Source organism: Oryzias latipes, chromosome 17 (assembly GCF_053564925.1).
Source record: "Oryzias latipes strain Hd-rR chromosome 17, Olatipes_Hd-rR_3.1".
In the NCBI taxonomy this organism is placed as follows: domain Eukaryota; kingdom Metazoa; phylum Chordata; class Actinopteri; order Beloniformes; family Adrianichthyidae; genus Oryzias; species Oryzias latipes.
In genome coordinates, this window is record NC_136253.1 from 9,441,376 (window position 1) to 9,468,753 (window position 27,378).

At 40.4% G+C, this 27,378-nt stretch overlaps 1 protein-coding gene and 39 non-coding genes across 46 annotated transcripts in view; 39 read left to right on the top strand and 1 right to left on the bottom strand.

Annotated features, from left to right (window-relative positions):
* LOC101163356 (ATP-dependent 6-phosphofructokinase, platelet type) overlaps positions 1-27,378 on the bottom strand; it is a 93,548-nt gene that overhangs the window by 38,461 nt on the left and 27,709 nt on the right. The window lies entirely within an intron of this gene.
* On the top strand, positions 337-426 carry trnar-ucu (transfer RNA arginine (anticodon UCU)). The gene is given in 2 exon segments: positions 337-373; positions 391-426. It is a non-coding gene; the product is annotated as a tRNA-Arg (tRNA).
* Positions 1,007-1,096, top strand: trnar-ucu (transfer RNA arginine (anticodon UCU)). The gene is given in 2 exon segments: positions 1,007-1,043; positions 1,061-1,096. It is a non-coding gene; the product is annotated as a tRNA-Arg (tRNA).
* Positions 1,677-1,766, top strand: trnar-ucu (transfer RNA arginine (anticodon UCU)). Its single transcript is given in 2 exon segments — positions 1,677-1,713; positions 1,731-1,766. It is a non-coding gene; the product is annotated as a tRNA-Arg (tRNA).
* trnar-ucu (transfer RNA arginine (anticodon UCU)) lies at positions 2,344-2,433 on the top strand. Its single transcript is given in 2 exon segments — positions 2,344-2,380; positions 2,398-2,433. It is a non-coding gene; the product is annotated as a tRNA-Arg (tRNA).
* Positions 3,014-3,103, top strand: trnar-ucu (transfer RNA arginine (anticodon UCU)). Its single transcript is given in 2 exon segments — positions 3,014-3,050; positions 3,068-3,103. It is a non-coding gene; the product is annotated as a tRNA-Arg (tRNA).
* Positions 3,683-3,772, top strand: trnar-ucu (transfer RNA arginine (anticodon UCU)). Its single transcript is given in 2 exon segments — positions 3,683-3,719; positions 3,737-3,772. It is a non-coding gene; the product is annotated as a tRNA-Arg (tRNA).
* Positions 4,353-4,442, top strand: trnar-ucu (transfer RNA arginine (anticodon UCU)). The gene is given in 2 exon segments: positions 4,353-4,389; positions 4,407-4,442. It is a non-coding gene; the product is annotated as a tRNA-Arg (tRNA).
* trnar-ucu (transfer RNA arginine (anticodon UCU)) lies at positions 5,023-5,112 on the top strand. Its single transcript is given in 2 exon segments — positions 5,023-5,059; positions 5,077-5,112. It is a non-coding gene; the product is annotated as a tRNA-Arg (tRNA).
* On the top strand, positions 5,693-5,782 carry trnar-ucu (transfer RNA arginine (anticodon UCU)). Its single transcript is given in 2 exon segments — positions 5,693-5,729; positions 5,747-5,782. It is a non-coding gene; the product is annotated as a tRNA-Arg (tRNA).
* Positions 6,362-6,451, top strand: trnar-ucu (transfer RNA arginine (anticodon UCU)). The gene is given in 2 exon segments: positions 6,362-6,398; positions 6,416-6,451. It is a non-coding gene; the product is annotated as a tRNA-Arg (tRNA).
* trnar-ucu (transfer RNA arginine (anticodon UCU)) lies at positions 7,032-7,121 on the top strand. The gene is given in 2 exon segments: positions 7,032-7,068; positions 7,086-7,121. It is a non-coding gene; the product is annotated as a tRNA-Arg (tRNA).
* trnar-ucu (transfer RNA arginine (anticodon UCU)) lies at positions 7,702-7,791 on the top strand. Its single transcript is given in 2 exon segments — positions 7,702-7,738; positions 7,756-7,791. It is a non-coding gene; the product is annotated as a tRNA-Arg (tRNA).
* On the top strand, positions 8,372-8,461 carry trnar-ucu (transfer RNA arginine (anticodon UCU)). The gene is given in 2 exon segments: positions 8,372-8,408; positions 8,426-8,461. It is a non-coding gene; the product is annotated as a tRNA-Arg (tRNA).
* trnar-ucu (transfer RNA arginine (anticodon UCU)) lies at positions 9,042-9,131 on the top strand. Its single transcript is given in 2 exon segments — positions 9,042-9,078; positions 9,096-9,131. It is a non-coding gene; the product is annotated as a tRNA-Arg (tRNA).
* Positions 9,712-9,801, top strand: trnar-ucu (transfer RNA arginine (anticodon UCU)). Its single transcript is given in 2 exon segments — positions 9,712-9,748; positions 9,766-9,801. It is a non-coding gene; the product is annotated as a tRNA-Arg (tRNA).
* trnat-ugu (transfer RNA threonine (anticodon UGU)) lies at positions 10,382-10,458 on the top strand. Its single transcript is given in 2 exon segments — positions 10,382-10,418; positions 10,423-10,458. It is a non-coding gene; the product is annotated as a tRNA-Thr (tRNA).
* Positions 11,039-11,128, top strand: trnar-ucu (transfer RNA arginine (anticodon UCU)). Its single transcript is given in 2 exon segments — positions 11,039-11,075; positions 11,093-11,128. It is a non-coding gene; the product is annotated as a tRNA-Arg (tRNA).
* trnar-ucu (transfer RNA arginine (anticodon UCU)) lies at positions 11,709-11,798 on the top strand. Its single transcript is given in 2 exon segments — positions 11,709-11,745; positions 11,763-11,798. It is a non-coding gene; the product is annotated as a tRNA-Arg (tRNA).
* Positions 12,379-12,468, top strand: trnar-ucu (transfer RNA arginine (anticodon UCU)). The gene is given in 2 exon segments: positions 12,379-12,415; positions 12,433-12,468. It is a non-coding gene; the product is annotated as a tRNA-Arg (tRNA).
* trnar-ucu (transfer RNA arginine (anticodon UCU)) lies at positions 13,049-13,138 on the top strand. Its single transcript is given in 2 exon segments — positions 13,049-13,085; positions 13,103-13,138. It is a non-coding gene; the product is annotated as a tRNA-Arg (tRNA).
* trnar-ucu (transfer RNA arginine (anticodon UCU)) lies at positions 13,719-13,808 on the top strand. Its single transcript is given in 2 exon segments — positions 13,719-13,755; positions 13,773-13,808. It is a non-coding gene; the product is annotated as a tRNA-Arg (tRNA).
* On the top strand, positions 14,389-14,478 carry trnar-ucu (transfer RNA arginine (anticodon UCU)). The gene is given in 2 exon segments: positions 14,389-14,425; positions 14,443-14,478. It is a non-coding gene; the product is annotated as a tRNA-Arg (tRNA).
* trnar-ucu (transfer RNA arginine (anticodon UCU)) lies at positions 15,058-15,147 on the top strand. The gene is given in 2 exon segments: positions 15,058-15,094; positions 15,112-15,147. It is a non-coding gene; the product is annotated as a tRNA-Arg (tRNA).
* Positions 15,728-15,804, top strand: trnat-ugu (transfer RNA threonine (anticodon UGU)). Its single transcript is given in 2 exon segments — positions 15,728-15,764; positions 15,769-15,804. It is a non-coding gene; the product is annotated as a tRNA-Thr (tRNA).
* Positions 17,055-17,144, top strand: trnar-ucu (transfer RNA arginine (anticodon UCU)). Its single transcript is given in 2 exon segments — positions 17,055-17,091; positions 17,109-17,144. It is a non-coding gene; the product is annotated as a tRNA-Arg (tRNA).
* Positions 17,725-17,814, top strand: trnas-gcu (transfer RNA serine (anticodon GCU)). The gene is given in 2 exon segments: positions 17,725-17,761; positions 17,779-17,814. It is a non-coding gene; the product is annotated as a tRNA-Arg (tRNA).
* Positions 18,394-18,483, top strand: trnar-ucu (transfer RNA arginine (anticodon UCU)). The gene is given in 2 exon segments: positions 18,394-18,430; positions 18,448-18,483. It is a non-coding gene; the product is annotated as a tRNA-Arg (tRNA).
* Positions 19,064-19,153, top strand: trnar-ucu (transfer RNA arginine (anticodon UCU)). Its single transcript is given in 2 exon segments — positions 19,064-19,100; positions 19,118-19,153. It is a non-coding gene; the product is annotated as a tRNA-Arg (tRNA).
* trnar-ucu (transfer RNA arginine (anticodon UCU)) lies at positions 19,734-19,823 on the top strand. The gene is given in 2 exon segments: positions 19,734-19,770; positions 19,788-19,823. It is a non-coding gene; the product is annotated as a tRNA-Arg (tRNA).
* trnar-ucu (transfer RNA arginine (anticodon UCU)) lies at positions 20,404-20,493 on the top strand. The gene is given in 2 exon segments: positions 20,404-20,440; positions 20,458-20,493. It is a non-coding gene; the product is annotated as a tRNA-Arg (tRNA).
* On the top strand, positions 21,073-21,162 carry trnar-ucu (transfer RNA arginine (anticodon UCU)). Its single transcript is given in 2 exon segments — positions 21,073-21,109; positions 21,127-21,162. It is a non-coding gene; the product is annotated as a tRNA-Arg (tRNA).
* On the top strand, positions 21,743-21,832 carry trnar-ucu (transfer RNA arginine (anticodon UCU)). The gene is given in 2 exon segments: positions 21,743-21,779; positions 21,797-21,832. It is a non-coding gene; the product is annotated as a tRNA-Arg (tRNA).
* Positions 22,413-22,502, top strand: trnar-ucu (transfer RNA arginine (anticodon UCU)). The gene is given in 2 exon segments: positions 22,413-22,449; positions 22,467-22,502. It is a non-coding gene; the product is annotated as a tRNA-Arg (tRNA).
* Positions 23,083-23,172, top strand: trnar-ucu (transfer RNA arginine (anticodon UCU)). Its single transcript is given in 2 exon segments — positions 23,083-23,119; positions 23,137-23,172. It is a non-coding gene; the product is annotated as a tRNA-Arg (tRNA).
* On the top strand, positions 23,752-23,841 carry trnar-ucu (transfer RNA arginine (anticodon UCU)). Its single transcript is given in 2 exon segments — positions 23,752-23,788; positions 23,806-23,841. It is a non-coding gene; the product is annotated as a tRNA-Arg (tRNA).
* On the top strand, positions 24,422-24,511 carry trnar-ucu (transfer RNA arginine (anticodon UCU)). Its single transcript is given in 2 exon segments — positions 24,422-24,458; positions 24,476-24,511. It is a non-coding gene; the product is annotated as a tRNA-Arg (tRNA).
* On the top strand, positions 25,092-25,181 carry trnar-ucu (transfer RNA arginine (anticodon UCU)). Its single transcript is given in 2 exon segments — positions 25,092-25,128; positions 25,146-25,181. It is a non-coding gene; the product is annotated as a tRNA-Arg (tRNA).
* On the top strand, positions 26,220-26,309 carry trnar-ucu (transfer RNA arginine (anticodon UCU)). Its single transcript is given in 2 exon segments — positions 26,220-26,256; positions 26,274-26,309. It is a non-coding gene; the product is annotated as a tRNA-Arg (tRNA).
* Positions 26,890-26,979, top strand: trnar-ucu (transfer RNA arginine (anticodon UCU)). The gene is given in 2 exon segments: positions 26,890-26,926; positions 26,944-26,979. It is a non-coding gene; the product is annotated as a tRNA-Arg (tRNA).

Consider the following 27,378-nt stretch of genomic DNA (forward strand, 5'->3'; position numbering starts at 1 on the left):
AAGTTAGATAAAGGTGAAGAGGATTTCATGTAATCCATGGACACCAGTGACAATCACAATTCGTTGAAGAAAAAAGGTTTAGCACACCGTCTTGTGGGGTATAGATGACCCAACTCCCAATGTTAAAGAGCCAAGGATAGCACAAGGGATGAGGAAGTATGGACACTATGACGTCTTACACTTCTCAATTCGACATTTATTACAGCGAGGAGATGTTGGCTTTTGATCTCAATGGGAACACAATGTTTGAAATATACTCATTAAATCTACAATATTGCAGTTCATGTCTGTGTGTTTGGCTTAATAAGGGAGATTTGTTGATTAACCAGTTTTGTGGGCCCTGTGGCGCAATGGATAGCGCATTGGACTTCTAGGTGGATCTTGTAGGTCATTCAAAGGTTGTGGGTTCAAGTCCCACCAGGGTCAGCTTTTACAAAATATTAGACATTTTAAACAATTACATTAACTCCATGTCAAAAACTACTTAAATAGGTGTCAGTTGGACACAATGCTACTAGCTATTTGGAATCCAGTACAGATTATTCACCCATGCCTAGAATCGTGAACATATAAAGCCAACTCTTTGTAACAGCAGATTTAAGAGTATTTTTAACCCTTGTGCCATCCTATGACCCCACCCCCACATTGAAGTAATAATCCTACCATGACAAAGTTAGATAAAGGTGAAGAGGATTTCATGTAATCCATGGACACCAGTGACAATCACAATTCGTTGAAGAAAAAAGGTTTAGCACACCGTCTTGTGGGGTATAGATGACCCAACTCCCAATGTTAAAGAGCCAGGGATAGCACAAGGGATGAGGAAGTATGGACACTATGACGTCTTACACTTCTCAATTCGACATTTATTACAGCCAGGAGTTGTTGGCTTTTGATCTCAATGGGAACACAATGTTTGAGATATACTCATTAAATCTACAACATTGCAGTTCATGTCTGTGTGTTCGGCATGATAAGGGAAATTTGTTGTTTTACCAGTTTTGTGGGCCCTGTGGCGCAATGGATAGCGCATTGGACTTCTAGGTGGATCTTGTAGGTCATTCAAAGGTTGTGGGTTCAAGTCCCACCAGGGTCAGCTTTTACAAAATATTAGACATATCAAACAACTACATTAACTCCATGTCAAATACTACATAAATAGGTATCAGTTGGACACAATGCTACTAGCTATTTGGAATCCAGTACAGATTATTCACCCACGCCTAGAATCGTGAACATATAAAGCCAACTCTTTGTAACAGCAGATTTAAGAGTATTTTTAACCCTTGTGCCATCCTATGACCCCACCCCCACATTGACGTAATAATCCTACCATGACAAAGTTAGATAAACGTGAAGAGGATTTTATGTAATCCATGGACACCAGTGACAATCACAATTCGTTGAAGAAAAAAGGTTTAGCACACCGTCTTGTGGGGTATAGATGACCCAACTCCCAATGTTAAAGAGCCAAGGATAGCACAAGGGATGAGGAAGTATGGAAACTATGACGTCTTACACTTCTCAATTCGACATTTATTACAGCAAGGAGTTGTTGACTTTTGATCTCAATGGGAACACAATGTTTGAGATATACTCATTAAATTTACAATATTGCAGTTCATGTCTGTGTGTTCGGCTTGATAAGGGAAATTTGTTGATTTAACAGTTTTGTGGGCCCTGTGGCGCAATGGATAGCGCGTTGGACTTCTAGGTGGATCTTGTAGGTCATTCAAAGGTTGTGGGTTCAAGTCCCACCGGGGTCAGCTTTTACAAAATATTAGACATTTAAAACTACATTAACTCCATGTCAAAAACTACTTAAATAGGTGTCAGTTGGACACAATGCTACTAGCTATTTGGAATCCAGTACAGATTATTCACCCACGCCTAGAATCGTGAACATATAAAGCCAACTCTTTGTAACAGCAGATTTAAGAGTATTTTTAACCCTTGTGCCATCCTATGACCCCACCCCCACATTGACGTAATAATCCTACCATGACAAAGTTAGATAAAGGTGAAGAGGATTTCATGTAATCCATGGACACCAGTGACAATCACAATTCGTTGAAGAAATAAGGTTTAGCACACCGTCTTGTGGGGTATAGATGACCCAACTCTCAATGTTAAAGAGCCAAGGATAGCACAAGGGATGAGGAAGTATGGACACTATGACGTCTTACACTTCTCAATTCGACATTTATTACAGCGAGGAGATGTTGGCTTTTGATCTCAATGGGAACACAATGTTTGAAATATACTCATTAAATCTACAATATTGCAGTTCATGTCTGTGTGTTTGGCTTGATAAGGGAGATTTGTTGATTAACCAGTTTTGTGGGCCCTGTGGCGCAATGGATAGCGCATTGGACTTCTAGGTGGATCTTGTAGGTCATTCAAAGGTTGTGGGTTCAAGTCCCACCAGGGTCACCTTTTACAAAATATTAGACATTTCAAACAACTACATTAACTCCATGTAAAATACTACATAAATAGGTATCAGTTGGACACAATGCTACTAGCTATTTGGAATCCAGGACAGATTATTCACCCACGCCTGGAACCGTGAACATATAAAGCCAACTCTTTGTAACAGCAGCTTTGACAGTATTTCTAACCCTTGTGCTTTCCTATGACCCCACCCTTACATTGACGTAATATCCCTACCATGACAAAGTTGGATAAAGGTGAAGAGGATTTCATGTAATCCATGGACACCAGTGACAATCACAATTCGTTGAAGAAAAAAGGTTTAGCACACCGTCTTGTGGGGTATAGATGACCCAACACCCAATGTTAAAGAGCCAAGGATAGCACAAGGGATGAGGAAGTATGGACACTATGATGTCTTACACTTCTCAATTCGACATTTATTATAGCCAGGAGTTGTTGGCTTTTGATCTCAATGGGAACACAATGTTTGAGATATACTCATTAAATTTACAATATTGCAGTTCATGTCTGTGTGTTTGGCTTGATAAGGGAGATTTGTTGATTAACCAGTTTTGTGGGCCCTGTGGCGCAATGGATAGCGCATTGGACTTCTAGGTGGATCTTGTAGGTCATTCAAAGGTTGTGGGTTCAAGTCCCACCAGGGTCAGCTTTTACAAAATATTAGACATTTCAAACAACTAAATTAACTCCATGTCAAAATCTACTTAAATAGGTGTCAGTTGGACACAATGCTACTAGCTATATGAAGTCCAGGACAGATTATTCACCCACGCCTGGAATCGTGAACATATAAAGCCAACTCTTTGTAACAGCAGCTTTAACAGTATTTTTAACCCTTGTGCTATCCTATGACCCCACCCTTACATTGATGTAATATCCCTACCATGACAAAGTTGGATAAAGGTGAAGAGGATTTCATGTAATCCATGGACACCAGTGACAATCACAATTCGTTGAAGAAAAAAGGTTTAGCACACCGTCTTGTGGGGTATAGATGACCCAACTCCCAATGTTAAAGAGCCAAGTATAGCACAAGGGATGAGGAAGTATGGACACTATGACGTCTTACACTTCTCAATTCGACATTTATTACAGCAAGGAGTTGTTGGCTTTTGTTCTCAATGGGAACACAATGTTTGAGATATACTCATTAAATCTACAATATTGCAGTTCATGTCTGTGTGTTCGGCTTGATAAGGGAGATTTGTTGACTACCAGTTTTGTGGGCCCTGTGGCGCAATGGATAGCGCATTGGACTTCTAGGTGGATCTTGTAGGTCATTCAAAGGTTGTGGGTTCAAGTCCCACCAGGGTCACCTTTTACAAAATATTAGACATTTCAAACAACTACATTAACTCCATGTAAAATACTACATAAATAGGTATCAGTTGGACACAATGCTACTAGCTATTTGGAATCCAGGACAGATTATTCACCCACGCCTGGAATCGTGAACATATAAAGCCAACTCTTTGTAACAGCAGATTTGACAGTGTTTTTAACACTTGCGCTATCCTATGACCCCACCCTCACATTGACGTAATATCCCTACCATGACAAAGTTAGATAAAGGTGAAGAAGATTTCATGTAATCCATGGACACCAGTGACAATCACAATTCGTTGAAGAAAAAAGGTTTAGCACACCGTCTTGTGGGGTATAGATGACCCAACTCCCAATGTTAAAGAGCCAAGGATAGCACAAGGGATGAGGAAGTATGGAAACTATGACGTCTTACACTTCTCAATTCGACATTTATTACAGCAAGGAGTTGTTGACTTTTGATCTCAATGGGAACACAATGTTTGAGATATACTCATTAAATTTACAATATTGCAGTTCATGTCTGTGTGTTCGGCTTGATAAGGGAAATTTGTTGATTTAACAGTTTTGTGGGCCCTGTGGCGCAACGGATAGCGCATTGGACTTCTAGGTGGATCTTGTAGGTCATTCAAAGGTTGTGGGTTCAAGTCCCACCAGGGTCAGCTTTTACAAAATATTAGACATTTAAAACAACTACATTAACTCCATGTCAAAAGCTACTTAAATAGGTGTCAGTTGGACACAATGCCACTAGCTATTTGGAATCCAGTACAGATTATTCACCCACGCCTAGAATCGTGAACATATAAAGCCAACTCTTTGTAACAGCAGATTTAAGAGTATTTTTAACCCTTGTGCCATCCTATGACCCCACCCCCACATTGACGTAATAATCCTACCATGACAAAGTTAGATAAAGGTGAAGAGGATTTCATGTAATCCATGGACACCAGTGACAATCACAATTCGTTGAAGAAAAAAGGTTTAGCACACCGTCTTGTGGGGTATAGATGACCCAACTCCCAATGTTAAAGAGCCAAGGATAGCACAAGGGATGAGGAAGTATGGACACTATGACGTCTTACACTTCTCAATTCGACATTTATTACAGCCAGGAGTTGTTGGCTTTTGATCTCAATGGGAACACAATGTTTGAGATATACTCATTAAATCTACAACATTGCAGTTCATGTCTGTGTGTTCGGCATGATAAGGGAAATTTGTTGATTTACCAGTTTTGTGGGCCCTGTGGCGCAATGGATAGCGCATTGGACTTCTAGGTGGATCTTGTAAGGCATTCAAAGGTTGTGGGTTCAAGTCCCACCAGGGTCAGCTTTTACAAAATATTAGACATTTCAAACAACTACATTAACTCCATGTCAAATACTACATAAATAGGTATCAGTTGGACACAATGCTACTAGCTATTTGGAATCCAGGACAGATTATTCACCCACGCCTAGAATCGTGAACATATAAAGCCAACTCTTTGTAACAGCAGATTTAAGAGTATTTTTAACCCTTGTGCCATCCTATGACCCCACCCCCACATTGACGTAATAATCCTACCATGACAAAGTTAGATAAAGGTGAAGAGGATTTCATGTAATCCATGGACACCAGTGACAATCACAATTCGTTGAAGAAAAAAGGTTTAGCACACCGTCTTGTGGGGTATAGATGACCCAACTCCCAATGTTAAAGAGCCAAGGATAGCACAAGGGATGAGGAAGTATGGACACTATGACGTCTTACACTTCTCAATTCGACATTTATTACAGCCAGGAGTTGTTGGCTTTTGATCTCAATGGAAACACAATGTTTGAAATATACTCATTAAATCTACAATATTGCAGTTCATGTCTGTGTGTTCGGCTTGATAAGGGAGATTTGTTGATTTACCAGTTTTGTGGGCCCTGTGGCGCAATGGATAGCGCATTGGACTTCTAGGTGGATCTTGTAGGTCATTCAAAGGTTGTGGGTTCAAGCCCCACGAGGGTCAGCTTTTACAAAATATTAGAGATTTCAAACAACTAAATTAACTCCATGTCAAAAACTACTTAAATAGGTGTCAGTTGGACACAATGCTACTAGCTATTTGGAATCCAGTACAGATTATTCACCCACACCTAGAATCGTGAACATATAAAGCCAACTCTTTGTAACAGCAGCTTTAACAGTATTTTTAACCCTTGCGCTATCCTATGACCCCACCCTCACATTGACGTAATATCCCTACCATGACAAAGTTAGATAAAGGTGAAGAGGATTTCATGTAATCCATGGACACCAGTGACAATCACAATTCGTTGAAGAAAAAAGGTTTAGCACACCGTCTTGTGGGGTATAAATGACCCAACTCCCAATGTTAAAGAGCCAAGGATAGCACAAGGGATGAGGAAGTATGGACACTATGACGTCTTACACTTCTCAATTCGACATTTATTACAGCAAGGAGTTGTTGGCTTTTGATCTCAATGGGAACACAATGTTTGAGATATACTCATTAAATTTACAATATTGCAGTTCATGTCTGTGTGTTCGGCTTGATAAGGGAGATTTGTTGACTACCAGTTTTGTGGGCCCTGTGGCGCAATGGATAGCGCATTGGACTTCTAGGTGGATCTTGTAGGTCATTCAAAGGTTGTGGGTTCAAGTCCCACCAGGGTCAGCTTTTACAAAATATTAGACATTTCAAACAACTACATTAACTCCATGTAAAATACTACATAAATAGGTATCAGTTGGACACAATACTACTAGCTATTTGGAATCCAGGACAGATTATTCACCCACGCCTGGAATCGTGAACATATAAAGCCAACTCTTTGTAACAGCAGATTTGACAGTGTTTTTAACACTTGTGCTATCCTATGACCCCACCCTCACATTGACGTAATATCCCTACCATGACAAAGTTAGATAAAGGTGAAGAGGATTTCATGTAATCCATGGACACCAGTGACAATCACAATTCGTTGAAGAAAAAAGGTTTAGCACACCGTCTTGTGGGGTATAGATGACCCAACTCCCAATGTTAAAGAGCCAAGGATAGCACAAGGGATGAGGAAGTATGGAAACTATGATGTCTTACACTTCTCAATTCGACATTTATTACAGCCAGGAGTTGTTGGCTTTTAATCTCAATGGGAACACAATGTTTGAGATATACTCATTAAATTTACAATATTGCAGTTCATGTCTGTGTGTTCGGCTTGATAAGGGAAATTTGTTGATTTAACAGTTTTGTGGGCCCTGTGGCGCAATGGATAGCCCATTGGACCTCTAGGTGGATCTTGTAGGTCATTCAAAGGTTGTGGGTTCAAGTCCCACCAGGGTCAGCTTTTACAAAATATTAGACATTTCAAACAACTACATTAACTCCATGTAAAATACTACATAAATAGGTATCAGTTGGACACAATGCTACTAGCTATTTGGAATCCAGGACAGATTATTCACCCACGCCTGGAACCGTGAACATATAAAGCCAACTCTTTGTAACAGCAGCTTTGACAGTATTTCTAACCCTTGTGCTTTCCTATGACCCCACCCTTACATTGACGTAATATCCCTACCATGACAAAGTTAGATAAAGGTGAAGAGGATTTCATGTAATCCATGGACACCAGTGACAATCACAATTCGTTGAAGTAAAAAGGTTTAGCACACCGTCTTGTGGGGTATAGATGTCCCAACTCCCAATGTTAAAGATCCAAGGATAGCACAAGGGATGAGGAAGTATGGACACTATGACGTCTTACACTTCTCAATTCGACATTTATTACAGCCAGGAGTTGTTGGCTTTTGATCTCAATGGGAACACAATGTTTGAGATATACTCATTAAATCTACAACATTGCAGTTCATGTCTGTGTGTTCGGCATGATAAGGGAAATTTGTTGATTTACCAGTTTTGTGGGCCCTGTGGCGCAATGGATAGCGCATTGGACTTCTAGGTGGATCTTGTAGGGCATTCAAAGGTTGTGGGTTCAAGTCCCACCAGGGTCAGCTTTTACAAAATATTAGACATTTCAAACAACTACATTAACTCCATGTCAAATACTACATAAATAGGTATCAGTTGGACACAATGCTACTAGCTATTTGGAATCCAGTACAGATTATTCACCCACCCATAAAATCGTGAACATATAAAGCCAACTCTTTGTAACAGCAGATTTAAGAGTATTTTTAACCCTTGTGCCATCCTATGACCCCACCCCCACATTGACGTAATAATCCTACCATGACAAAGTTAGATAAAGGTGAAGAGGATTTCATGTAATCCATGGACACCAGTGACAATCACAATTCGTTGAAGAAAAAAGGTTTAGCACACCGTCTTGTGGGGTATAGATGACCCAACTCCCAATGTTAAAGAGCCAAGGATAGCACAAGGGATGAGGAAGTATGGACACTATGACGTCTTACACTTCTCAATTCGACATTTATTACAGCGAGGAGATGTTGGCTTTTGATCTCAATGGGAACACAATGTTTGAAATATACTCATTAAATCTACAATATTGCAGTTCATGTCTGTGTGTTTGGCTTAATAAGGGAGATTTGTTGATTAACCAGTTTTGTGGGCCCTGTGGCGCAATGGATAGCGCATTGGACTTCTAGGTGGATCTTGTAGGTCATTCAAAGGTTGTGGGTTCAAGTCCCACCAGGGTCAGCTTTTACAAAATATTAGACATTTCAAACAACTACATTAACTCCATGTAAAATACTACATAAATAGGTATCAGTTGGACACAATGCTACTAGCTATTTGGAATCCAGGACAGATTATTCACCCACGCCTGGAACCGTGAACATATAAAGCCAACTCTTTGTAACAGCAGCTTTGACAGTATTTCTAACCCTTGTGCTTTCCTATGACCCCACCCTTACATTGACGTAATATCCCTACCATGACAAAGTTGGATAAAGGTGAAGAGGATTTCATGTAATCCATGGACACCAGTGACAATCACAATTCGTTGAAGAAAAAAGGTTTAGCACACCGTCTTGTGGGGTATAGATGACCCAACTCCCAATGTTAAAGAGCCAAGGATAGCACAAGGGATGAGGAAGTATGGAAACTATGATGTCTTACACTTCTCAATTCGACATTTATTACAGCCAGGAGTTGTTGGCTTTTGATCTCAATGGGAACACAATGTTTGAAATATACTCATTAAATCTACAATATTGCAGTTCATGTCTGTGTGTTTGGCTTGATAAGGGAGATTTGTTGATTAACCAGTTTTGTGGGCCCTGTGGCGCAATGGATAGCGCATTGGACTTCTAGGTGGATCTTGTAGGTCATTCAAAGGTTGTGGGTTCAAGTCCCACCAGGGTCACCTTTTACAAAATATTAGACATTTCAAACAACTACATTAACTCCATGTAAAATACTACATAAATAGGTATCAGTTGGACACAATGCTACTAGCTATTTGGAATCCAGGACAGATTATTCACCCACGCCTGGAACCGTGAACATATAAAGCCAACTCTTTGTAACAGCAGCTTTGACAGTATTTCTAACCCTTGTGCTTTCCTATGACCCCACCCTTACATTGACGTAATATCCCTACCATGACAAAGTTGGATAAAGGTGAAGAGGATTTCATGTAATCCATGGACACCAGTGACAATCACAATTCGTTGAAGAAAAAAGGTTTAGCACACCGTCTTGTGGGGTATAGATGACCCAACACCCAATGTTAAAGAGCCAAGGATAGCACAAGGGATGAGGAAGTATGGACACTATGATGTCTTACACTTCTCAATTCGACATTTATTACAGCCAGGAGTTGTTGGCTTTTGATCTCAATGGGAACACAATGTTTGAGATATACTCATTAAATCTACAATATTGCAGTTCATGTCTGTGTGTTCGGCTTGATAAGGGAGATTTGTTGATTTACCAGTTTTGTGGGCCCTGTGGCGCGATGGATAGCGCATTGGACTTCTAGGTGGATCTTGTAGGTCATTCAAAGGTTGTGGGTTCAAGCCCCACAAGGGTCAGCTTTTACAAAATATTAGAGATTTCAAACAACTAAATTAACTCCATGTCAAAAACTACTTAAATAGGTGTCAGTTGGACACAATGCTACTAGCTATTTGGAATCCAGGACAGATTATTCACCCACGCCTGGAACCGTGAACATATAAAGCCAACTCTTTGTAACAGCAGCTTTGACAGTATTTTTAACCCTTGTGCTTTCCTATGACCCCACCCTTACATTGACGTAATATCCCTACCATGACAAAGTTGGATAAAGGTGAAGAGGATTTCATGTAATCCATGGACACCAGTGACAATCACAATTCGTTGAAGTAAAAAGGTTTAGCACACCGTCTTGTGGGGTATAGATGACCCAACTCCCAATGTTAAAGAGCCAAGGATAGCACAAGGGATGAGGAAGTATGGACACTATGACGTCTTACACTTCTCAATTCGACATTTATTACAGCGAGGAGATGTTGGCTTTTGATCTCAATGGGAACACAATGTTTGAAATATACTCATTAAATCTACAATATTGCAGTTCATGTCTGTGTGTTTGGCTTGATAAGGGAGATTTGTTGATTAACCAGTTTTGTGGGCCCTGTGGCGCAATGGATAGCGCATTGGACTTGTAGGTCATTCAAAGGTTGTGGGTTCAAGTCCCACCAGGGTCAGCTTTTACAAAATATTAGACATTTCAAACAACTACATTAACTCCATGTAAAATACTACATAAATAGGTATCAGTTGGACACAATGCTACTAGCTATTTGGAATCCAGGACAGATTATTCACCCACGCCTGGAACCGTGAACATATAAAGCCAACTCTTTGTAACAGCAGCTTTGACAGTATTTCTAACCCTTGTGCTTTCCTATGACCCCACCCTTACATTGACGTAATATCCCTACCATGACAAAGTTAGATAAAGGTGAAGAGGATTTCATGTAATCCATGGACACCAGTGACAATCACAATTCGTTGAAGAAAAAAGGTTTAGCACACCGTCTTGTGGGGTATAGATGTCCCAACTCCCAATGTTAAAGATCCAAGGATAGCACAAGGGATGAGGAAGTATGGACACTATGACGTCTTACACTTCTCAATTCGACATTTATTACAGCCAGGAGTTGTTGGCTTTTGATCTCAATGGGAACACAATGTTTGAGATATACTCATTAAATCTACAACATTGCAGTTCATGTCTGTGTGTTCGGCATGATAAGGGAAATTTGTTGATTTACCAGTTTTGTGGGCCCTGTGGCGCAATGGATAGCGCATTGGACTTCTAGGTGGATCTTGTAGGGCATTCAAAGGTTGTGGGTTCAAGTCCCACCAGGGTCAGCTTTTACAAAATATTAGACATTTCAAACAACTACATTAACTCCATGTCAAATACTACATAAATAGGTATCAGTTGGACACAATGCTACTAGCTATTTGGAATCCAGTACAGATTATTCACCCACCCCTAAAATCGTGAACATATAAAGCCAACTCTTTGTAACAGCAGATTTAAGAGTATTTTTAACCCTTGTGCCATCCTATGACCCCACCCCCACATTGACGTAATAATCCTACCATGACAAAGTTAGATAAAGGTGAAGAGGATTTCATGTAATCCATGGACACCAGTGACAATCACAATTCGTTGAAGAAAAAAGGTTTAGCACACCGTCTTGTGGGGTATAGATGACCCAACTCCCAATGTTAAAGAGCCAAGGATAGCACAAGGGATGAGGAAGTATGGACACTATGACGTCTTACACTTCTCAATTCGACATTTATTACAGCGAGGAGATGTTGGCTTTTGATCTCAATGGGAACACAATGTTTGAAATATACTCATTAAATCTACAATATTGCAGTTCATGTCTGTGTGTTTGGCTTAATAAGGGAGATTTGTTGATTAACCAGTTTTGTGGGCCCTGTGGCGCAATGGATAGCGCATTGGACTTCTAGGTGGATCTTGTAGGTCATTCAAAGGTTGTGGGTTCAAGTCCCACCAGGGTCAGCTTTTACAAAATATTAGACATTTCAAACAACTACATTAACTCCATGTAAAATACTACATAAATAGGTATCAGTTGGACACAATGCTACTAGCTATTTGGAATCCAGGACAGATTATTCACCCACGCCTGGAACCGTGAACATATAAAGCCAACTCTTTGTAACAGCAGCTTTGACAGTATTTCTAACCCTTGTGCTTTCCTATGACCCCACCCTTACATTGACGTAATATCCCTACCATGACAAAGTTGGATAAAGGTGAAGAGGATTTCATGTAATCCATGGACACCAGTGACAATCACAATTCGTTGAAGAAAAAAGGTTTAGCACACCGTCTTGTGGGGTATAGATGACCCAACTCCCAATGTTAAAGAGCCAAGGATAGCACAAGGGATGAGGAAGTATGGAAACTATGATGTCTTACACTTCTCAATTCGACATTTATTACAGCCAGGAGTTGTTGGCTTTTGATCTCAATGGGAACACAATGTTTGAAATATACTCATTAAATCTACAATATTGCAGTTCATGTCTGTGTGTTTGGCTTGATAAGGGAGATTTGTTGATTAACCAGTTTTGTGGGCCCTGTGGCGCAATGGATAGCGCATTGGACTTCTAGGTGGATCTTGTAGGTCATTCAAAGGTTGTGGGTTCAAGTCCCACCAGGGTCACCTTTTACAAAATATTAGACATTTCAAACAACTACATTAACTCCATGTAAAATACTACATAAATAGGTATCAGTTGGACACAATGCTACTAGCTATTTGGAATCCAGGACAGATTATTCACCCACGCCTGGAACCGTGAACATATAAAGCCAACTCTTTGTAACAGCAGCTTTGACAGTATTTCTAACCCTTGTGCTTTCCTATGACCCCACCCTTACATTGACGTAATATCCCTACCATGACAAAGTTGGATAAAGGTGAAGAGGATTTCATGTAATCCATGGACACCAGTGACAATCACAATTCGTTGAAGAAAAAAGGTTTAGCACACCGTCTTGTGGGGTATAGATGACCCAACACCCAATGTTAAAGAGCCAAGGATAGCACAAGGGATGAGGAAGTATGGACACTATGATGTCTTACACTTCTCAATTCGACATTTATTACAGCCAGGAGTTGTTGGCTTTTGATCTCAATGGGAACACAATGTTTGAGATATACTCATTAAATCTACAATATTGCAGTTCATGTCTGTGTGTTCGGCTTGATAAGGGAGATTTGTTGATTTACCAGTTTTGTGGGCCCTGTGGCGCGATGGATAGCGCATTGGACTTCTAGGTGGATCTTGTAGGTCATTCAAAGGTTGTGGGTTCAAGCCCCACGAGGGTCAGCTTTTACAAAATATTAGAGATTTCAAACAACTAAATTAACTCCATGTCAAAAACTACTTAAATAGGTGTCAGTTGGACACAATGCTACTAGCTATTTGGAATCCAGGACAGATTATTCACCCACGCCTTGAACCGTGAACATATAAAGCCAACTCTTTGTAACAGCAGCTTTGACAGTATTTTTAACCCTTGTGCTTTCCTATGACCCCACCCTTACATTGACGTAATATCCCTACCATGACAAAGTTGGATAAAGGTGAAGAGGATTTCATGTAATCCATGGACACCAGTGACAATCACAATTCGTTGAAGTAAAAAGGTTTAGCACACCGTCTTGTGGGGTATAGATGACCCAACTCCCAATGTTAAAGAGCCAAGGATAGCACAAGGGATGAGGAAGTATGGACACTATGACGTCTTACACTTCTCAATTCGACATTTATTACAGCGAGGAGATGTTGGCTTTTGATCTCAATGGGAACACAATGTTTGAAATATACTCATTAAATCTACAATATTGCAGTTCATGTCTGTGTGTTTTGCTTGATAAGGGAGATTTGTTGATTAACCAGTTTTGTGGGCCCTGTGGCGCAATGGATAGCGCATTGGACTTCTAGGTGGATCTTGTAGGTCATTCAAAGGTTGTGGGTTCAAGTCCCACCAGGGTCAGCTTTTACAAAATATTAGACATTTCAAACAACTACATTGACTCCATGTAAAATACTACATAAATAGGTATCAGTTGGACACAATGCTACTAGCTATTTGGAATCCAGGACAGATTATTCACCCACGCCTGGAACCGTGAACATATAAAGCCAACTCTTTGTAACAGCAGCTTTGACAGTATTTCTAACCCTTGTGCTTTCCTATGACCCCACCCTTACATTGACGTAATATCCCTACCATGACAAAGTTAGATAAAGGTGAAGAGGATTTCATGTAATCCATGGACACCAGTGACAATCACAATTCGTTGAAGAAAAAAGGTTTAGCACACCGTCTTGTGGGGTATAATTGACCCAACTCCCAATGTTAAAGAGCCAAGGATAGCACAAGGGATGAGGAAGTATGGAAACTATGATGTCTTACACTTCTCAATTCGACATTTATTACAGCCAGGAGTTGTTGGCTTTTGATCTCAATGGGAACACAATGTTTGAGATATACTCATTAAATCTACAATATTGCAGTTCATGTCTGTGTGTTCGGCTTGATAAGGGAGATTTGTTGATTTACCAGTTTTGTGGGCCCTGTGGCGCAATGGATAGCGCATTGGACTTCTAGGTGGATCTTGTAGGTCATTCAAATGTTGTGGGTTCAAGCCCCACAAGGGTCAGCTTTTAAAAAATATTAGAGATTTCAAACAACTAAATTAACTCCATGTCAAAATCTACTTAAATAGGTGTCAGTTGGACACAATGCTACTAGCTATATGAAGTCCAGGACAGATTATTCACCCACGCCTGGAATCGTGAACATATAAAGCCAACTCTTTGTAACAGCAGCTTTAACAGTATTTTTAACCCTTGTGCTATCCTATGACCCCACCCTTACATTGATGTAATATCCCTACCATGACAAAGTTGGATAAAGGTGAAGAGGATTTCATGTAATCCATGGACACCAGTGACAATCACAATTCGTTGAAGAAAAAAGGTTTAGCACACCGTCTTGTGGGGTATAGATGACCCAACTCCCAATGTTAAAGAGCCAAGGATAGCACAAGGGATGAGGAAGTATGGACACTATGACGTCTTACACTTCTCAATTCGACATTTATTACAGCAAGGAGTTGTTGGCTTTTGTTCTCAATGGGAACACAATGTTTGAGATATACTCATTAAATCTACAATATTGCAGTTCATGTCTGTGTGTTCGGCTTGATAAGGGAGATTTGTTGACTACCAGTTTTGTGGGCCCTGTGGCGCAATGGATAGCGCATTGGACTTCTAGGTGGATCTTGTAGGTCATTCAAAGGTTGTGGGTTCAAGTCCCACCAGGGTCACCTTTTACAAAATATTAGACATTTCAAACAACTACATTAACTCCATGTCAAAAACTACTTAAATAGGTGTCAGTTGGACACAATGCTACTAGCTATTTGGAATCCAGGACAGATTATTCACCCACGCCTGGAACCGTGAACATATAAAGCCAACTCTTTGTAACAGCAGCTTTGACAGTATTTTTAACCCTTGTGCTTTCCTATGACCCCACCCTTACATTGACGTAATATCCCTACCATGACAAAGTTGGATAAAGGTGAAGAGGATTTCATGTAATCCATGGACACCAGTGACAATCACAATTCGTTGAAGTAAAAAGGTTTAGCACACCGTCTTGTGGGGTATAGATGACCCAACTCCCAATGTTAAAGAGCCAAGGATAGCACAAGGGATGAGGAAGTATGGACACTATGACGTCTTACACTTCTCAATTCGACATTTATTACAGCGAGGAGATGTTGGCTTTTGATCTCAATGGGAACACAATGTTTGAAATATACTCATTAAATCTACAATATTGCAGTTCATGTCTGTGTGTTTGGCTTGATAAGGGAGATTTGTTGATTAACCAGTTTTGTGGGCCCTGTGGCGCAATGGATAGCGCATTGGACTTGTAGGTCATTCAAAGGTTGTGGGTTCAAGTCCCACCAGGGTCAGCTTTTACAAAATATTAGACATTTCAAACAACTACATTAACTCCATGTAAAATACTACATAAATAGGTATCAGTTGGACACAATGCTACTAGCTATTTGGAATCCAGGACAGATTATTCACCCACGCCTGGAACCGTGAACATATAAAGCCAACTCTTTGTAACAGCAGCTTTGACAGTATTTCTAACCCTTGTGCTTTCCTATGACCCCACCCTTACATTGACGTAATATCCCTACCATGACAAAGTTAGATAAAGGTGAAGAGGATTTCATGTAATCCATGGACACCAGTGACAATCACAATTCGTTGAAGAAAAAAGGTTTAGCACACCGTCTTGTGGGGTATAGATGACCCAACACCCAATGTTAAAGAGCCAAGGATAGCACAAGGGATGAGGAAGTATGGACACTATGATGTCTTACACTTCTCAATTCGACATTTATTACAGCCAGGAGTTGTTGGCTTTTGATCTCAATGGGAACACAATGTTTGAGATATACTCATTAAATCTACAATATTGCAGTTCATGTCTGTGTGTTCGGCTTGATAAGGGAGATTTGTTGATTTACCAGTTTTGTGGGCTCTGTGGCGCGATGGATAGCGCATTGGACTGCTAGGTGGATCTTGTAGGGCATTCAAAGGTTGTGGGTTCAAGTCCCACCAGGGTCAGCTTTTACAAAATATTAGACATTTCAAACAACTAAATTAACTCCATGTCAAAAACTACTTAAATAGGTGTCAGTTGGACACAATGCTACTAGCTATTTGGAATCCAGGACAGATTATTCACCCACGCCTTGAACCGTGAACATATAAAGCCAACTCTTTGTAACAGCAGCTTTGACAGTATTTTTAACCCTTGTGCTTTCCTATGACCCCACCCTTACATTGACGTAATATCCCTACCATGACAAAGTTGGATAAAGGTGAAGAGGATTTCATGTAATCCATGGACACCAGTGACAATCACAATTCGTTGAAGTAAAAAGGTTTAGCACACCGTCTTGTGGGGTATAGATGACCCAACTCCCAATGTTAAAGAGCCAAGGATAGCACAAGGGATGAGGAAGTATGGACACTATGACGTCTTACACTTCTCAATTCGACATTTATTACAGCGAGGAGATGTTGGCTTTTGATCTCAATGGGAACACAATGTTTGAAATATACTCATTAAATCTACAATATTGCAGTTCATGTCTGTGTGTTTTGCTTGATAAGGGAGATTTGTTGATTAACCAGTTTTGTGGGCCCTGTGGCGCAATGGATAGCGCATTGGACTTCTAGGTGGATCTTGTAGGTCATTCAAAGGTTGTGGGTTCAAGTCCCACCAGGGTCAGCTTTTACAAAATATTAGACATTTCAAACAACTACATTGACTCCATGTAAAATACTACATAAATAGGTATCAGTTGGACACAATGCTACTAGCTATTTGGAATCCAGGACAGATTATTCACCCACGCCTGGAACCGTGAACATATAAAGCCAACTCTTTGTAACAGCAGCTTTGACAGTATTTCTAACCCTTGTGCTTTCCTATGACCCCACCCTTACATTGACGTAATATCCCTACCATGACAAAGTTAGATAAAGGTGAAGAGGATTTCATGTAATCCATGGACACCAGTGACAATCACAATTCGTTGAAGAAAAAAGGTTTAGCACACCGTCTTGTGGGGTATAATTGACCCAACTCCCAATGTTAAAGAGCCAAGGATAGCACAAGGGATGAGGAAGTATGGAAACTATGATGTCTTACACTTCTCAATTCGACATTTATTACAGCCAGGAGTTGTTGGCTTTTGATCTCAATGGGAACACAATGTTTGAGATATACTCATTAAATCTACAATATTGCAGTTCATGTCTGTGTGTTCGGCTTGATAAGGGAGATTTGTTGATTTAACAGTTTTGTGGGCCCTGTGGCGCAATGGATAGCGCATTGGACTTCTAGGTGGATCTTGTAGGTCATTCAAATGTTGTGGGTTCAAGCCCCACAAGGGTCAGCTTTTAAAAAATATTAGAGATTTCAAACAACTAAATTAACTCCATGTCAAAATCTACTTAAATAGGTGTCAGTTGGACACAATGCTACTAGCTATATGAAGTCCAGGACAGATTATTCACCCACGCCTGGAATCGTGAACATATAAAGCCAACTCTTTGTAACAGCAGCTTTAACAGTATTTTTAACCCTTGTGCTATCCTATGACCCCACCCTTACATTGATGTAATATCCCTACCATGACAAAGTTGGATAAAGGTGAAGAGGATTTCATGTAATCCATGGACACCAGTGACAATCACAATTCGTTGAAGAAAAAAGGTTTAGCACACCGTCTTGTGGGGTATAGATGACCCAACTCCCAATGTTAAAGAGCCAAGGATAGCACAAGGGATGAGGAAGTATGGACACTATGACGTCTTACACTTCTCAATTCGACATTTATTACAGCAAGGAGTTGTTGGCTTTTGTTCTCAATGGGAACACAATGTTTGAGATATACTCATTAAATCTACAATATTGCAGTTCATGTCTGTGTGTTCGGCTTGATAAGGGAGATTTGTTGACTACCAGTTTTGTGGGCCCTGTGGCGCAATGGATAGCGCATTGGACTTCTAGGTGGATCTTGTAGGTCATTCAAAGGTTGTGGGTTCAAGTCCCACCAGGGTCACCTTTTACAAAATATTAGACATTTCAAACAACTACATTAACTCCATGTAAAATACTACATAAATAGGTATCAGTTGGACACAATGCTACTAGCTATTTGGAATCCAGGACAGATTATTCACCCACGCCTGGAATCGTGAACTTATAAAGCCAACTCTTTGTAACAGCAGATTTGACAGTGTTTTTAACACTTGCGCTATCCTATGACCCCACCCTCACATTGACGTAATATCCCTACCATGACAAAGTTAGATAAAGGTGAAGAGGATTTCATGTAATCCATGGACACCAGTGACAATCACAATTCGTTGAAGAAAAAAGGTTTAGCACACCGTCTTGTGGGGTATAGATGACCCAACTCCCAATGTTAAAGAGCCAAGGATAGCACAAGGGATGAGGAAGTATGGAAACTATGACGTCTTACACTTCTCAATTCGACATTTATTACAGCAAGGAGTTGTTGACTTTTGATCTCAATGGGAACACAATGTTTGAGATATACTCATTAAATTTACAATATTGCAGTTCATGTCTGTGTGTTCGGCTTGATAAGGGAAATTTGTTGATTTAACAGTTTTGTGGGCCCTGTGGCGCAACGGATAGCGCATTGGACTTCTAGGTGGATCTTGTAGGTCATTCAAAGGTTGTGGGTTCAAGTCCCACCAGGGTCAGCTTTTACAAAATATTAGACATTTAAAACAACTACATTAACTCCATGTCAAAAGCTACTTAAATAGGTGTCAGTTGGACACAATGCCACTAGCTATTTGGAATCCAGTACAGATTATTCACCCACGCCTAGAATCGTGAACATATAAAGCCAACTCTTTGTAACAGCAGATTTAAGAGTATTTTTAACCCTTGTGCCATCCTATGACCCCACCCCCACATTGACGTAATAATCCTACCATGACAAAGTTAGATAAAGGTGAAGAGGATTTCATGTAATCCATGGACACCAGTGACAATCACAATTCGTTGAAGAAAAAAGGTTTAGCACACCGTCTTGTGGGGTATAGATGTCCCAACTCCCAATGTTAAAGATCCAAGGATAGCACAAGGGATGAGGAAGTATGGACACTATGACGTCTTACACTTCTCAATTCGACATTTATTACAGCCAGGAGTTGTTGGCTTTTGATCTCAATGGGAACACAATGTTTGAGATATACTCATTAAATCTACAACATTGCAGTTCATGTCTGTGTGTTCGGCATGATAAGGGAAATTTGTTGATTTACCAGTGTTGTGGGCCCTGTGGCGCAATGGATAGCGCATTGGACTTCTAGGTGGATCTTGTAAGGCATTCAAAGGTTGTGGGTTCAAGTCCCACAAGGGTCAGCTTTTACAAAATATTAGACATTTCAAACAACTACATTAACTCCATGTCAAATACTACATAAATAGGTATCAGTTGGACACAATGCTACTAGCTATTTGGAATCCAGTACAGATTATTCACCCACCCCTAGAATCGTGAACATATAAAGCCAACTCTTTGTAACAGCAGATTTAAGAGTATTTTTAACCCTTGTGCCATCCTATGACCCCACCCCCACATTGACGTAATAATCCTACCATGACAAAGTTAGATAAAGGTGAAGAGGATTTCATGTAATCCATGGACACCAGTGACAATCACAATTCGTTGAAGAAAAAAGGTTTAGCACACCGTCTTGTGGGGTATAGATGACCCAACTCCCAATGTTAAAGAGCCAAGGATAGCACAAGGGATGAGGAAGTATGGACACTATGACGTCTTACACTTCTCAATTCGACATTTATTACAGCGAGGAGATGTTGGCTTTTGATCTCAATGGGAACACAATGTTTGAAATATACTCATTAAATCTACAATATTGCAGTTCATGTCTGTGTGTTTGGCTTAATAAGGGAGATTTGTTGATTAACCAGTTTTGTGGGCCCTGTGGCGCAATGGATAGCGCATTGGACTTCTAGGTGGATCTTGTAGGTCATTCAAAGGTTGTGGGTTCAAGTCCCACCAGGGTCAGCTTTTACAAAATATTAGACATTTCAAACAACTACATTAACTCCATGTAAAATACTACATAAATAGGTATCAGTTGGACACAATGCTACTAGCTATTTGGAATCCAGGACAGATTATTCACCCACGCCTGGAACCGTGAACATATAAAGCCAACTCTTTGTAACAGCAGCTTTGACAGTATTTCTAACCCTTGTGCTTTCCTTTGACCCCACCCTTACATTGATGTAATATCCCTACCATGACAAAGTTGGATAAAGGTGAAGAGGATTTCATGTAATCCATGGACACCAGTGACAATCACAATTCGTTGAAGAAAAAAGGTTTAGCACACCGTCTTGTGGGGTATAGATGACCCAACTCCCAATGTTAAAGAGCCAAGGATAGCACAAGGGATGAGGAAGTATGGACACTATGATGTCTTACACTTCTCAATTCGACATTTATTACAGCCAGGAGTTGTTGGCTTTTGATCTCAATGGAAACACAATGTTTGAGATATACTCATTAAATCTACAATATTGCAGTTCATGTCTGTGTGTTCGGCTTGATAAGGGAGATTTGTTGACTACCAGTTTTGTGGGCCCTGTGGCGCGATGGATAGCGCATTGGACTTCTAGGTGGATCTTGTAGGTCATTCAAAGGTTGTGGGTTCAAGTCCCACGAGGGTCAGCTTTTACAAAATATTAGACATTTCAAACAACTACATTAACTCCATGTAAAATACTACATAAATAGGTATCAGTTGGACACAATGCTACTAGCTATTTGGAATCCAGGACAGATTATTCACCCACGCCTGTAACCGTGAACATATAAAGCCAACTCTTTGTAACAGCAGCTTTGACAGTATTTTTAACCCTTGTGCTTTCCTATGACCCCACCCTTACATTGACGTAATATCCCTACCATGACAAAGTTGGATAAAGGTGAAGAGGATTTCATGTAATCCATGGACACCAGTGACAATCACAATTCGTTGAAGTAAAAAGGTTTAGCACACCGTCTTGTGGGGTATAGATGACCCAACTCCCAATGTTAAAGAGCCAAGGATAGCACAAGGGATGAGGAAGTATGGACACTATGACGTCTTACACTTCTCAATTCGACATTTATTACAGCGAAGAGATGTTGGCTTTTGATCTCAATGGGAACACAATGTTTGAAATATACTCATTAAATCTACAATATTGCAGTTCATGTCTGTGTGTTTGGCTTGATAAGGGAGATTTGTTGATTAACCAGTTTTGTGGGCCCTGTGGCGCAATGGATAGCGCATTGGACTTCTAGGAGGATCTTGTAGGTCATTCAAAGGTTGTGGGTTCAAGTCCCACCAGGGTCAGCTTTTACAAAATATTAGACATTTAAAACAACTACATTAACTCCATGTCAAAAACTACTTAAATAGGTGTCAGTTGGACACAATGCTACTAGCTATTTGGAATCCAGGACAGATTATTCACCCACGCCTGGAACCGTGAACATATAAAGCCAACTCTTTGTAACAGCAGATTTAAGAGTATTTTTAACCCTTGTGCCATCCTATGACCCCACCCCCACATTGACGTAATAATCCTACCATGACAAAGTTAGATAAAGGTGAAGAGGATTTCATGTAATCCATGGACACCAGTGACAATCACAATTCGTTGAAGAAATAAGGTTTAGCACACCGTCTTGTGGGGTATAGATGACCCAACTCCCAATGTTAAAGAGCCAAGGATAGCACAAGGGATGAGGAAGTATGGACACTATGACGTCTTACACTTCTCAATTCGACATTTATTACAGCCAGGAGTTGTTGGCTTTTGATCTCAATGGGAACACAATGTTTGAGATATACTCATTAAATCTACAACATTGCAGTTCATGTCTGTGTGTTCGGCATGATAAGGGAAATTTGTTGATTTACCAGTTTTGTGGGCCCTGTGGCGCAATGGATAGCGCATTGGACTTCTAGGTGGATCTTGTAGGTCATTCAAAGATTGTGGGTTCAAGTCCCACCAGGGTCAGCTTTTACAAAATATTAGACATTTCAAACAACTACATTAACTCCATGTCAAATACTACATAAATAGGTATCAGTTGGACACAATGCTACTAGCTATTTGGAATCCAGGACAGATTATTCACCCACGCCTGGAACCGTGAACATATAAAGCCAACTCTTTGTAACAGCAGCTTTGACAGTATTTTTAACCCTTGTGCTTTCCTATGACCCCACCCTTACATTGACGTAATATCCCTACCATGACAAAGTTGGATAAAGGTGAAGAGGATTTCATGTAATCCATGGACACCAGTGACAATCACAATTCGTTGAAGTAAAAAGGTTTAGCACACCGTCTTGTGGGGTATAGATGACCCAACTCCCAATGTTAAAGAGCCAAGGATAGCACAAGGGATGAGGAAGTATGGACACTATGACGTCTTACACTTCTCAATTCGACATTTATTACAGCGAGGAGATGTTGGCTTTTGATCTCAATGGGAACACAATGTTTGAAATATACTCATTAAATCTACAATATTGCAGTTCATGTCTGTGTGTTCGGCTTGATAAGGGAGATTTGTTGATTTACCAGTTTTGTGGGCCCTGTGGCGCAATGGATAGCGCATTGGACTTCTAGGTGGATCTTGTAGGTCATTCAAATGTTGTGGGTTCAAGCCCCACAAGGGTCAGCTTTTAAAAAATATTAGAGATTTCAAACAACTAAATTAACTCCATGTCAAAATCTACTTAAATAGGTGTCAGTTGGACACAATGCTACTAGCTATATGAAGTCCAGGACAGATTATTCACCCACGCCTGGAATCGTGAACATATAAAGCCAACTCTTTGTAACAGCAGCTTTAACAGTATTTTTAACCCTTGTGCTATCCTATGACCCCACCCTTACATTGATGTAATATCCCTACCATGACAAAGTTGGATAAAGGTGAAGAGGATTTCATGTAATCCATGGACACCAGTGACAATCACAATTCGTTGAAGAAAAAAGGTTTAGCACACCGTCTTGTGGGGTATAGATGACCCAACTCCCAATGTTAAAGAGCCAAGGATAGCACAAGGGATGAGGAAGTATGGACACTATGACGTCTTACACTTCTCAATTCGACATTTATTACAGCAAGGAGTTGTTGGCTTTTGTTCTCAATGGGAACACAATGTTTGAGATATACTCATTAAATCTACAATATTGCAGTTCATGTCTGTGTGTTCGGCTTGATAAGGGAGATTTGTTGACTACCAGTTTTGTGGGCCCTGTGGCGCAATGGATAGCGCATTGGACTTCTAGGTGGATCTTGTAGGTCATTCAAAGGTTGTGGGTTCAAGTCCCACCAGGGTCAGCTTTTACAAAATATTAGACATTTCAAACAACTACATTAACTCCATGTAAAATACTACATAAATAGGTATCAGTTGGACACAATGCTACTAGCTATTTGGAATCCAGGACAGATTATTCACCCACGCCTGGAATCGTGAACATATAAAGCCAACTCTTTGTAACAGCAGATTTGACAGTGTTTTTAACACTTGCGCTATCCTATGACCCCACCCTCACATTGACGTAATATCCCTACCATGACAAAGTTAGATAAAGGTGAAGAGGATTTCATGTAATCCATGGACACCAGTGACAATCACAATTCGTTGAAGAAAAAAGGTTTAGCACACCGTCTTGTGGGGTATAGATGACCCAACTCCCAATGTTAAAGAGCCAAGGATAGCACAAGGGATGAGGAAGTATGGAAACTATGACGTCTTACACTTCTCAATTCGACATTTATTACAGCAAGGAGTTGTTGACTTTTGATCTCAATGGGAACACAATGTTTGAGATATACTCATTAAATTTACAATATTGCAGTTCATGTCTGTGTGTTCGGCTTGATAAGGGAAATTTGTTGATTTATCAGTTTTGTGGGCCCTGTGGCGCAACGGATAGCGCATTGGACTTCTAGGTGGATCTTGTAGGTCATTCAAAGGTTGTGGGTTCAAGTCCCACCAGGGTCAGCTTTTACAAAATATTAGACATTTAAAACAACTACATTAACTCCATGTCAAAAGCTACTTAAATAGGTGTCAGTTGGACACAATGCCACTAGCTATTTGGAATCCAGTACAGATTATTCACCCACGCCTAGAATCGTGAACATATAAAGCCAACTCTTTGTAACAGCAGATTTAAGAGTATTTTTAACCCTTGTGCCATCCTATGACCCCACCCCCACATTGACGTAATAATCCTACCATGACAAAGTTAGATAAAGGTGAAGAGGATTTCATGTAATCCATGGACACCAGTGACAATCACAATTCGTTGAAGAAAAAAGGTTTAGCACACCGTCTTGTGGGGTATAGATGACCCAACTCCCAATGTTAAAGAGCCAAGGATAGCACAAGGGATGAGGAAGTATGGACACTATGACGTCTTACACTTCTCAATTCGACATTTATTACAGCCAGGAGTTGTTGGCTTTTGATCTCAATGGGAACACAATGTTTGAGATATACTCATTAAATCTACAACATTGCAGTTCATGTCTGTGTGTTCGGCATGATAAGGGAAATTTGTTGATTTACCAGTTTTGTGGGCCCTGTGGCGCAATGGATAGCGCATTGGACTTCTAGGTGGGTCTTGTAGGTCATTCAAAGGTTGTGGGTTCAAGTCCCACCAGGGTCAGCTTTTACAAAATATTAGACATTTCAAACAACTACATTAACTCCATGTCAAATACTACATAAATAGGTATCAGTTGGACACAATGCTACTAGCTATTTGGAATCCAGTACAGATTATTCACCCACGCCTAGAATCGTGAACATATAAAGCCAACTCTTTGTAACAGCAGATTTAAGAGTATTTTTAACCCTTGTGCCATCCTATGACCCCACCCCCACATTGACGTAATAATCCTACCATGACAAAGTTAGATAAAGGTGAAGAGGATTTCATGTAATCCATGGACACCAGTGACAGCGAGCCGGTTTAGCTCGTGCTGGTTTGCAGCGCCTTCCGTCTGTGAAACCCGGGTTCGACTCCAGGCTGCTCCCTATTCCCTTCTCTACCTCTGTGCCGGTCCCAAGCCCGGTTTGAGAAGGTTGCGTCAGGAAGGGCATCCGGCGTAAAACATTGCCAAATTTACCATGCGACTTGTTCGCTGTGGCGACCCCTGATGGGAGAAGCCGAAAGTGGAAGAAGAAGAGGTATCAGTTGGACACAATGCTACTAGCTATTTAGAATCCAGGACAGATTATTCACCCACGCCTGGAATCGTGAACATATAAAGCCAGCTCTTTGTAACAGCAGATTTGACAGTGTTTTTAACACTTGCGCTATCCTATGACCCCACCCTCACATTGACGTAATATCCCTACCATGACAAAGTTAGATAAAGGTGAAGAGGATTTCATGTAATCCATGGACACCAGTGACAATCACAATTCGTTGAAGAAATAAGGTTTAGCACACCGTCTTGTGGGGTATAGATGACCCAACTCCCAATGTTAAAGAGCCAAGGATAGCACAAGGGATGAGGAAGTATGGAAACTATGACGTCTTACACTTCTCAATTCGACATTTATTACAGCAAGGAGTTGTTGACTTTTGATCTCAATGGGAACACAATGTTTGAGATATACTCATTAAATTTACAATATTGCAGTTCATGTCTGTGTGTTCGGCTTGATAAGGGAAATTTGTTGATTTAACAGTTTTGTGGGCCCTGTGGCGCAATGGATAGCGCATTGGACTTCTAGGTGGATCTTGTAGGTCATTCAAAGGTTGTGGGTTCAAGTCCCACCAGGGTCAGCTTTTACAAAATATTAGACATTTAAAACAACTACATTAACTCCATGTCAAAAACTACTTAAATAGGTGTCAGTTGGACACAATGCTACTAGCTATTTGGAATCCAGTACAGATTATTCACCCACGCCTAGAATCGTGAACATATAAAGCCAACTCTTTGTAACAGCAGATTTAAGAGTATTTTTAACCCTTGTGCCATCCTATGACCCCATCCCCACATTGACGTAATAATCCTACCATGACAAAGTTAGATAAAGGTGAAGAGGATTTCATGTAATCCATGGACACCAGTGACAATCACAATTCGTTGAAGAAATAAGGTTTAGCACACCGTCTTGTGGGGTATAGATGACCCAACTCCCAATGTTAAAGAGCCAAGGATAGCACAAGGGATGAGGAAGTATGGACACTATGACGTCTTACACTTCTCAATTCGACATTTATTACAGCCAGGAGTTGTTGGCTTTTGATCTCAATGGGAACACAATGTTTGAGATATACTCATTAAATCTACAACATTGCAGTTCATGTCTGTGTGTTCGGCATGATAAGGGAAATTTGTTGATTTACCAGTTTTGTGGGCCCTGTGGCGCAATGGATAGCGCATTGGACTTCTAGGTGGATCTTGTAGGTCATTCAAAGGTTGTGGGTTCAAGTCCCACCAGGGTCAGCTTTTACAAAATATTAGACATTTCAAACAACTACATTAACTCCATGTAAAATACTACATAAATAGGTATCAGTTGGACACAATGCTACTAGCTATTTGGAATCCAGGACAGATTATTCACCCACGCCTGGAACCGTGAACATATAAAGCCAACTCTTTGTAACAGCAGATTTAAGAGTATTTTTAACCCTTGTGCCATCCTATGACCCCACCCCCACATTGACGTAATATCCCTACCATGACAAAGTTAGATAAAGGTGAAGAGGATTTCATGTAATCCATGGACACCAGTGACAATCACAATTCGTTGAAGAAATAAGGTTTAGCACACCGTCTTGTGGGGTATAGATGACCCAACTCCCAATGTTAAAGAGCCAAAGATAGCACAAGGGATGAGGA